This window comes from Suncus etruscus, chromosome 6 (assembly GCF_024139225.1).
Source record: "Suncus etruscus isolate mSunEtr1 chromosome 6, mSunEtr1.pri.cur, whole genome shotgun sequence".
Taxonomy (NCBI): domain Eukaryota; kingdom Metazoa; phylum Chordata; class Mammalia; order Eulipotyphla; family Soricidae; genus Suncus; species Suncus etruscus.
In genome coordinates, this window is record NC_064853.1 from 59,353,777 (window position 1) to 59,365,074 (window position 11,298).

Sequence of the window (11,298 nt, forward strand, 5' to 3'; positions counted from 1 at the left end):
AAAAAACAAAAAAGAAACCGAAACCAAAATGAAACAAACATCAACAAAAATGAACATCTGATCTTTTCAAATTTTCCTTCCTTTGGCATTAGTAATTATATTACTTGAATATAAGCTGGTCCCTTATTTTATGAGTACCTATATGTATTTTTGTTTGTTTTGTTCTAGGGCCACATCTGGTGGTTCTCAGGGCTTACTCCTGACTATGCTCAGGAATTACTCCTGGCAAGCTTTAGGAGTCATATGGGATGCCTGGGATTGAACCTGGGTGTGCCACTTGCAAGGCAAATTACCTACCTGCTGTCCTAGCACTTCAGTTACTTTAAGTTTATTTCTTGCTACACTGAATAAAAATATAGGTAAAATAGAACTTGTGAAAGGCATTAAAAATAACACAGAAAGTAGAAAGGACAAAAGAAAAAAAATGATGGAACAGAGTACACATTATATGAGCTCTGCACACTGCCGCATAGATTAGACTGCCCCAGCGTGTGTCTAATTTATGTAGCTGATAACCCAAGTTAACAGAGACCTTGGCACTATTATGGAGGCAATATTTTCTCAAGGATGTACAGTCTTAAACAACTTCTTCCTGTATTAGGTTCATGCATGCTTTTCTTTAACATAAAGCAGGTATGTCTGCTCCCTTGTTCCATTTCATTTTCTTAGAAAAATAAATTTATTGCCAGCTAGTTAAGTGAAAATTCTGCTTACTGTTTACGACTGAAGTGGCTCTGTCCCCTCTCCTGAATTACTCTGGGACTTATTTGAATCTAGAGTCTTACTCCACACCCATTTCTTTCTTTTCTCCCTCTATATCCTTCTTTTCAGGGTTCTGTTTCAAAACCCATATTGCCACAGAGCAGCTGGTAGCATTTAGCAACCACCTGCACAAGTAGTTCTGTTTTCAATAGAGGAAAATTTAGCTTACATAAGGAAAAAAACCTGTAAGGTGTTGGCTTTTCCATTTTTATTTGTATTTGTGTACAGTTTCTTGCTCATTGATGAATGTTCTGCTAAGTGAAACTTAACTCTATGGTAAAGAATGAGAAACAGTATGGTGTAGCAGTCATTTGTTTCGGTAAGGTGTATTTAAAATGAAACTCTGTCAGTAAGGTGAGATGTTGATCATGACCAGGAAAGATCCTTAAAATCCGTAACTTCTTTGAAGAGTGAGAAAGTTACTTTCCTGAACTGGAAATTTTTGTTACGATTTTCCAGGTTAAAAGTTCCTATTGAAGACCATGGCAAACATCATGGTACATACTAGCTCCTATATAATACCTAAGAGTAAATCAATTTTAATATATAACAGTAAATAAATTACTTTAATTTTTTGTTGGAAATTAGTTTGAATTTTTAATATATTATTAAATTGTTCACCTAGGGAGGGAGAGGTGGCGCTAGAGGTAAGGCTTCTGCCTTGCCCATGCTAGCCTAGGACAAACCGTGGTTCGATACCCCCATGTTCCATATGGTCCCCCCAGCCAGGGGCGATTTCTGAACGCATAGTTAGGAGTAACCCCTGAGCATCAAACAGATGTGCCCCAAAACAATAACAACAACAACAACAACAAATGATTGCCCTAACTACATCCTAGATATATGAATCTTAACTACTCCCACAATGACTGATTTGTCTTTCTTTAAATCAAAGTAACTGTTCTCAAAATGAAACTTCAAAGTAAAAAATGATTACAACAAATATTATCTTATGTCTATCTTGTACAAAAACTAAAATAGTCTATGTGATTCTTATCTACCCTTTTCATTTAATACTGTCATGGTTTTTCTTCTAGGAAGAGGAGCTGATTCAGAGGAAGGCTCAATAACTTGATCAAAGTAAATTAGCTAACAGATATAAACTCATTTAGACTTTTGCATGAACACATTTTAAAAAGAGACACCAGGCAGTTAATAATTGTTCAATTTAGGTTTAAATGTTACTGAGAATCATAGAATAGAGTTATATATTTATTAGATCTAGGGATATGATTTATATGATTAATATACTGAAAATGAAACCTTCTAAATAAATGCTAGATTGTGCATGCGCGTGCATGCGTGCGTGCGCGAGCGTGTGTGTGTGTGTGTGTGTTTGTGTGTGTGTGTGTGTGTGTGTGTGATCCCAGGGATCTAATCTGGTACTTTACATAGGAGATAAGTACTCCAGAACTGAATCACTTCACTGGTTAGTTGCTAGATTTTGATTTTAATTCATTTCTAAGATGGAAAGGATTCTAGAAAAAAAGTACTATATGGTAACAGATTTATAAGTTAATATCCAAAATATATAACTGAAGTTTAACACTAGTTTCCTTCCTTCCTTCCTTCCTTCCTTCCTTCCTTCCTTCCTTCCTTCCTTCCTTCCTTCCTTCCTTCCTTCCTTCCTTCCTTCCTTCCTTCCTTCCTTCCTTCCTTCCTTCCTTCCTTCCTTCCTTCCTTCCTTCCTTCCTAAAATAATGGACATAGATAAAAACTTTTTTTGAAATTTAGAGAAAAAAAGAGGCCACTGTGGGCCTCTGGAAACAAAACTTCTTCAAGAAAAGTTTTAAAGATGAATAGCATTATCTGTAGATCATTTTCTTCTTTATTTACTTTTCTCATGAACAAATAGTATTTACTCTCCTTCTGTCTCTATCTTCTCAAGTTTTCACCTTAAGCAATCTTTGCTTTACTCAAAATATTTCAAAAGATACTTAATCGCCTCCAACTATAAATTTCAGTGAAATTGTCAGTCCTTGGTCTATTATAGTCTTCTTAGGACATAGATTTCTCTTTTAGAGCAATTTTTCCTCTGACTTCTGACTTTGCATACATTGTGTGTTTACTCTGTCTAGGCTCCCTTTTCTTCCTAAATTTACGACATCTAAGTCAAAGCTCTTTTTGAGAAAAAGGGAAAATAACAAGAACGATGCCTTAGGATGTTTGATGTTCAAGTCAAATGGAGATTGGGTAAAAGTATATAGCAAAGTCTGGAATCAGGTTCAACTTTTTCTAAATGAATTGCATAATATAAGTCACATTAAAACCTACTGTAATTGTGTTAATGAAATGATAGAATGAGAAAATATATGTAAGAACATAAATATAAGAATAAATTAATTTTCTTTGTAAATCTTAACTATAACAATGAATGCATTATGTATTTACTCTTTCAAGAAGGAAATAAACTTTTCCATATTCCTTTTACTATGTGTTAACACTGTGTTACATGCTTTACTTTCAGGAGAAATTGTGATATAAATTGTGATAGCCTTCACTTTAGAGATGAGAAGAGTGAGTCAGAGAGGTTATAAATTTGTACAAATTGTAACAGTTGGGAAGTCATGGACCCAAGCTGGCAATTCCATCTTTGTCTAGAGTCTTCTCTCTATTTTACTCATTACTCAATTTCAGTAAGCCATATTTAGCTATGTATTTGGGTGGATCAACTCTCTGAATGCTTAAAAATGTTCAGGTACTATTTTTGTTCTTATTTATGCAAATTAGAAATGTCAGAGTTCCAGGAAGGGGACTTTTCTAGATCTCTGAAGCTCACCATTTTTTTTCTGTGGTTTCTTTAAAGATATAATAAAGGTTGAATTAAAATATGACCATCCCAATTAGACACCAATTAGAAACCAAATAGACAATCTCATTAGATTTTTGTCCTAAATCAGAGTAAAGACATTTAATGAGTCCTTTTCAGAAAAAAGTGTATATTTGGACACATGAGCTTAATCTCTGCTCTGTCAAAATTAAAGACAATTTTCCTATGCTCATGTTTTCTTGACAGATCTCATGTAACTAAATCTGTTACATAGCTTGTTACAGCTAAAGGCTTGCATTTTGTTTTTCTCCTTTAAATAAGTTGGATCTATGATACTTTTCAAAATGCTACTTTGGAAATATACCATATAATGGAGCTAAATTAGAACATAAGCTCTCAATATTAGAATTTTGTTTTAAATGTAAATTTCTGGAATTAGTCAGAGATATCAATATTTAGAAATGTTAGCAGCAAGGGTAACTAATGTGCTTATTTTTATGAACAGGCAAACATGTTGAAGAGCAGTATGATGATGGTTCTTCAAGTAAAGTGTGACTGAAAGTGCTAAGCACAGTTGCTATGTGGCTATTTAATAATAACTGTTAGCCTTGCCAAATGCCTTTCAGCTAGCGACCTTCTAAGATGATTAATCGCAAGTATATCAGCTCTTTTAATGCTTCGGTCTAATGCAAGATGTTCCAGCATCTGACCAAGTGATCCCTCTTCCTACTGTTCTTCAGATTGTTGCTTAGTTTTGATTTGTATATCTTGTCTCCCAATTATGCAAGTTATTTTAAGAATCTCATCTGAGCAGGAACAAATGTGGAGCTCATTTAATTTTTCAGAACACCTCACAGAAGCAGCATTATTAAACCCATGGTATGACATAGCTGATAAAAACTGAGGCTTAAATAACTAAATTAATGTACTGAGATTGGAACTGCAGTCTGCTAACTTCAGACTACTGCCAGATCTCTGCAGCTCACCTTTTTGATTTCCATGGCTTCTTTAACGATAACTTAAAGGATGAATTGAAGATGAGTATTAATAAATATCCCGCCCTATTTTGCTTCTTGCTTGAATGGTGCACACACAGCTATGACTTTATATGCTTTGCAGAACCTTGAGCAACATTGTCACTCAGACTGTGTCTAAGCTGTTTGTCTTGGTGATACTCTTTGAATCTTAGATAACTCATAGCTACATCATGAGAAAGAGCAGGTAATTGGTGCCATTTAAACTTTGTTGCATCTGGAGTAATTTTGGTAAATTTTTTAAATTTGTTTTACTAATCTTATAAGTTGGTGTTGAGTGGAGTCAAGGCACAGTCCTCCCCTGGCACCATTGATGACACTTGAGTGTCAGTACTGATCTGCTGATCAATAGGCTTTTCTGCAAAGATAGATGTATTCTACATCATTATTTCATACAGTTGGCATTGGTCACATGTGGCTACTGAACTATATAACTAGTGTCGCTAAGAACATGAATGTTATGGTTTTTGTTTCTTTGCTTTGTTTTATTTTGGGGGGAGAGAGGGTGGACACATCAAATGATGCTTAGGGGTTACTCCTGGCTATGCACTCAGAAATCGCTCCTGGCTTGGGGGAATCATATGGGAAGCCAGGATCGAACCGAAGACCTTCCTGGGTCACTTGTGCACAAAGCAAATGCGCTACTGCTGCGCTATTGCTCCGGTCCTCAATTTTAAGTTTTTACAAACTGATATTTCTGTTTAAATAGTCACAATGCCCAATGACCTCTATATCAGTGACAACAGAGGTCTAGATACATCTGCAAAATACAATTAGATCAAGTGGTGAATTCTAATCAGGAGACAAACTGACCTATTTACTGGTATTTGTAACTAAAGCTAGTTAGTATCTTCCATATAACTTACATTTTTACATATAAGTAAAAATAATAGAAACATTTTTCTCATAAATTGTAAAAGATTACATGAACAGGTTTTTTTTTTAGTTTTTTTTTTTTTTTTTTTTTTTTGGTTTTGGTTTTGGTTTTGAATCATACCCGGCAGTGCTCAGGGGTTACTCCTGTTTATGCTCAGAAGTTGTTCCTGGCAGGCTCAGGGGACAATATGGGATGCCGGTATTTGAACCACCCTCCTTCTGCATACAAGGCAAATGCCCTACCTCCATGCTATCTCTCCAGCCCCTTTTAGGGTTTTTTGTTCGTTCATTTGTTTGTTTTCGGCGGTGCGCAGGAGTTATTCCTGGCTTTTTACTCAAAATCTCTCCTGGCAGGCTCGGGGGACCATATGAGATGCCAGGAAATGAACCAGGGTCCATCTGAGGTTGAATGAGTGCAAGGCAAATGCCCTACTGTTATGCTATCTCTCGGCCCCCATCAGCAGATTTTTTTGGGGGGGAGGGCTCCTAATGCAGTGCACAAAGGATCTTGGGCCCACTTTGACCCCAAGTACTTGGTCAAGTATGTCTGTCAATTCAATGCTACAGATTTTGGTGCTAACCAGGCCCTGCAGTACCAGGAATCTTTAGGGTCACCCTCACAGTGCTCAAGAGCTCCAGGCTTGGGATATTACGTGGGTCTGAGATTGAACCAGGGATTCATTTCTTTTTTTGTTAGTTTTGTTTTGTTTTTGGGTCATGCCCAGCAGCGCACAGGGGTTACTCCTGGCTCTACGCTCAGAAATTGCCCCTAGCAGGCACGGGGGACCGGGATTTGAACTACAGTCCTTCTTCATGGAATGCAAACGCCTTACCTCCATGCTATCTCGCTGGCCCCAGGGATCATTTCTGACCTGTGATATTTTCTAACCCACATAAGTAGTTTTCTGTAAACATGCTTCTAAAAATATCTAGTACACAATAAGATCTTATATATGTTATACAGTTATAATTGTTACTATTGAGAGCCTAGGCTTCTGAATAATTTGAAGTTACCCGCCCTTTTATTTGCTTGATAATCTATCTGAAGTACTATTTTGTAAATGTGTACTGAGTTAAATTATTTTAATTACTCAGATATAAGACACAATATGTGGTGGAACATGTATATATAAAATGAACTCTATCGTAGCATAAGAAAATATGAAATAATAAAGTTGTCTGAAACCTGAACAGAACTAAAGGGTATTATAAGGTATATTATACTTATATATTATATATAAAGTATTATAAAGTCAGACAGAGGATAAATATAGGATGTTCAAACTCATTGTGGTAGATGGTAGACAGAATAGGCAAGAAAATGGAAAGCATCAAATAATGGCAAAGCCTTGCCCCTTGATAATAGAAATGATACTAAAGTGGTGAAATGGTGATAAAGACCAACTTGGTCAAAGATCTTGAATATTTTGGTGCTTTAGTTGTAAGGAAAAGACATGCATCAAAACTATCAGAATTAACACTACAGTAAAAATGGGACTTAAACTGTAATACATAGAAAATAATTTTAAATGGGTTTGCTGAGAAGGTGGGAAGAGGGGAGGAGCCTTATATCATTGGTAGAGAAATACAAACTCCAGCAGTGAATTTGGAGTTGGAATACTGAATGTCTGAAACTCTGTTATTGACAGGTTGGTAAATCTCAGGGCCCATATTACTTAATTATTGTACAGTGAAGAAAAGATTGAGAAAGAAAAAATAAAAATCTTGGAGAGAATATCAGAAAATGCCTTCCCTGCTTAAGATCTACATCAGAAATTTTCTAATATGTTTATCTATATGAGAGAATGGTGAAGGTTTCTAAAAGCACTTGTGGAGGTTAGACAGAGAAGCTCTGCAGTTGTAAAACAATTTCAATAGTATTATAAACTATAACACTACCATAAATTTTAATTTAAAAAGAAAAATATACTTAATCTTGAGGACAAGGAATAAAAAAAATTCTCTAGATGAATGAAAGAAAAGAACTTTTGGTGGCAGCAATTCTTACAAAAATATATAACTCTCTCATATCTTACCCAGTGTTGGTCAAATCCCACAATCTTAAAACTTTTTATTTCAGGCTGGAGCAATAGCATAGCAGGGAGGGCATTTGCCTTGCATATGGCTGACCTGGATTCTATCCCTGGCATCCCATGTGGTCCTTTGAGCCTGCCAGGAGTGATATCTGAGGACAGAGCACCTAAACACTGCTTGGTGTGGCCCCAAACAAAAACAAAAGTCTGTTTCAGTTTGATATGAATGAAAAATGATTGAAGGAAGGATGCCATATTATAAGTTGAACCTGGTAAGTTTTTTATTAGCCAGACATTATGTAAATAGCTGAATATCAAAATATCTACATACCTAACTAAAGTGATAGTACAGCAAGTAGAACATTTGCCTTGCACACAGTCAACCCAACTGACCCCCAGCATCCCATATAGTCCTCTGTGGCTTCCAGGAGTTATCCCTGAGTACAGAGCTAGGAGTAACCCCTGAGCATGGCTGAATGTGGCCCCAAAACAAAACAAAACAAAAAACCATGAAAGATTCTACTCAATTAAAAAAGAAACACTTACCTAAAAACTACACAACAGACCAAATATGCATTCATATGTCTGTGTACATATATTAAATTTACATTAAAATTGGATAGTAAAAGCTTTTTATTTAGTGCAACTAAGTCTAGCCATAATAAAGTAAAAAGTTGAACTACCTCAGCATGCTTTAGCTTTATAAGGCCTTGTAAATGACTATCCAAACATTTTTTTCTCAATAGAAATCATATTAGTCCTGAGTTTAAAAAGACCATAAGATAGGAAAGAGAAGTAAACAATTGCCTCTTTGTTACCATATTATAATTGCCAGACAATAGAAAAAACGAGTAAAATTAAACAGGAATTCCTAAAGTAAAACAACCAAGTGCCTCACAAATTATTTTTCCTTTTCATTGGCGTATGAATTAATGTTGACTTCACTAGCAGTGATGGATGGCCTTGCGTAATAGAATATGACTGACATTGCTTAGTGCAGTCTAGTCTGCAGCTCTGTGACAGTGGTGGTGTAGTGGGTGATACTTAAGAGACACACCAACAGCAATGAGGGCTCATGGCTGCAGGGCTGACAGCTTACAACAAGTGACCCACTTCTCAAATGAAGGAAACAGAACATAAGCTTTTAATGAGTTGAATGAAGAACTTTTTGAGGCTAAAGGATTCTAGGGCCTTCTGACGGGCTTTGTTGATTGTAGTTGCCAGACTACACTGAGCAAAAGGTGCTAAACGCAGATCTGTCCGTTTAATATGAAGTAATGTTCTCTATTGAAAACCTTTCAGGGCCATGCTTCTGATACAGCCCTATTGTTACTACCTTGTTTAATGATGGACTTTGTGTTGATTTTATTATTCAAGTAGGGCCCCACCTATTGTTTCAGAAGTCAATGAGCTTTTTCATTGCATTTCATCTGAACTGTAACCTCTGGTCAACCACAGTTTTCTTCTTAGGCAAACATTCTGTAGCAGCTGGGTTGGAAACTATCATTTCTCACATCACAGCAAATCTTAGACAACTTGAGTTTAATTATTCCCTGTTGACTGGCTTTGCCATTACCAAAATCTCTTTTAACACACTGACATTGAGACTGGAAGTGTAGGGTTTCTTAGCTCTCAGCACAATAGCTTTTACACTAATATCTCATGGCTTACTTCATAGAGCAAAAGCCTTAACATTTAAAACTTGTTTAAACTAAATTGTAAATAAAAGAATAACACTGATATTGCTATCTATATAATAAAGAAATGTTGCAAATAAGCTTAGATTATTTTTAAAGTGCTTTTATTTTATGAGCCTTTGTAAATTTGGGGGGGTTATCTGTTATTTTTTTTCCATTTTCAAAATTATATCAAAGAGATTTTAATCACCCTCTACTTTTCATTAATTTTAGCACATAATTATCCTTTATTACTTTGCCAAATAAATAATGAAAGTGTAGTATCTCCTGCACTGAACTTTTCATGTTAACAAACTAATTTCATGGTTAACAGTGCCTCATCTGAATGTCTCAGGAAAGCTTTGTCAGGGAGAAGTGCTCAGTGTTACTGAGGGTTAGCAACCTCACAAAAGGGACAGTGCCTGGATTGTTTCCAAGGAACTTTATAGTCTTACAAGTTATGAGAAAACAATAAAATGTTGGCATTGGATACCTAGTATAACATATCCTAGGATTTATAACTGACTAGAAATAAAGCAATACTAAAAGAAATAAGTAAACAATTTCTGTTTTAGAACTTAATTTCGAAATATCAAGCAGTGAAGAATCTAGTATTGGGGCACTATTACTTTAAAGAGTACATGTTTAGTGATATTTATCTCTGCTCACAAACAACCTTGGTTCCACTAAAAACAGAGCAGAACTTTCTGCTTCCTTGCTTGTCATCTACTATTTTCCTCACTCATGTTTCCAGTTTGTTTGTAGAACCCACTGGAAAGTGGGAAGACTAACAATAATATAAGACCTTTCCATAAGGAGATATCTTGACTCGTCTTTGTTTGGGGTTGAGATTTATCTCTGATAACATAGTTACTCTTTAAAAATAAGTATTCTGATTTTGTGTTTCCTCTGTAAAAAACAGTTTCTCCTTGTTTACAGCATGAAGTTCAAAATTTATATAATCATTTAAAAGGCTTCTCATTAGTTGACTTCTGCGAACTCAGCTTACTACTTTTCTCCTTTCTTCAACAGTTGGTTTCTCTCATTTCTTTAAACTTGTTCTGGAAATCTCATACATTTCAAATGTATAGTCATTCACTTAGTCAATATTTATTAAACACTGCTTGTGCCAGGCACCATGGTTTTTGCTAAGGGACTTGCTGGTAGGTAACATAGATATGGTCTGTACATTTTTTTGAAGTTTAGAAACTAGTCAGAAATCTGGATATGAAACAAATAACTATAAAACCTGTTCTCTGTGTCTGTTTTCTTCTTTATATGGCCATCTCATAATTATATTTTAAGTTTCACATTAAAATCCTATTCTGAGAGAAGTATCATTGATTATCTCATCTTCCAGAACCTCTTGTCTACACACTGAAACCAAAATGGGATCAAATTAAAATAAATTAGACTGTGCTCGCTTTGGTAGCACATATACTAAAATTGGAACGATACAGAGAAGATTAGCATGGCCCCTGCGCAAGGATGACACGCAAATTCGTGAAGTGTTCCATATTTTAAAAATAAATAAATAAATAAATTAGACTGAAGACATCATAAAAACCCAACTTGACTTTGTTTTATTAATTAGTCTTGATTATTGGTAACCTTATTCTTCTGATAGTAATATACTCTTATCTATTAAGCCTACATATTTGGGTAAAAGGGCTGGCATATACGATAAAGTATCTCTCAGAAAGTTAGGTGAAATTATTTGTTGAGTATTTATCCTTCACAAATACTTTTTTTCCCATGTTAAAATATTGAGCTTTATGAGATCACTGTAAAATTAGTATAAGGTAAATTGAGTACATAAAAATATAGCCTCTAATAAAAAGATCACTCAAATTTAGTCTTTTCCTTGGGATCGCTCTTTATCTTCAGCTAGAAACTGTGTATAATAGCAACAGTTTTGTAGGATATTTGGGTAAAGTGCATGGGATAATATTCACAAAGCTATCAGGATCTGCCTAGAGCATTGTAAGTTATAGCACTTATATCTATTTTCATATTACAGAAAAAGAAATGGTATGGATGGATTAGATAACTTGAAGATCACAAGGGAGATTTTGTTTTTGATTTTTGGGCCACATCCAGTGATGCACAGGGGTTATTCCAGGCTATGCACTCAGAAATCGCTCCTG

The 11,298-nt window shown here is 35.3% G+C and overlaps 1 non-coding gene across 1 annotated transcript; it reads left to right on the forward strand.

The window, feature by feature from the left end:
• Window positions 1-10,567: 10,567 nt before the first annotated feature.
• On the forward strand, window positions 10,568-10,674 carry LOC126012848 (U6 spliceosomal RNA). The gene has a single exon (XR_007497202.1). It is a non-coding gene; the product is annotated as a U6 spliceosomal RNA (small nuclear RNA).
• Window positions 10,675-11,298: the final 624 nt, after the last annotated feature.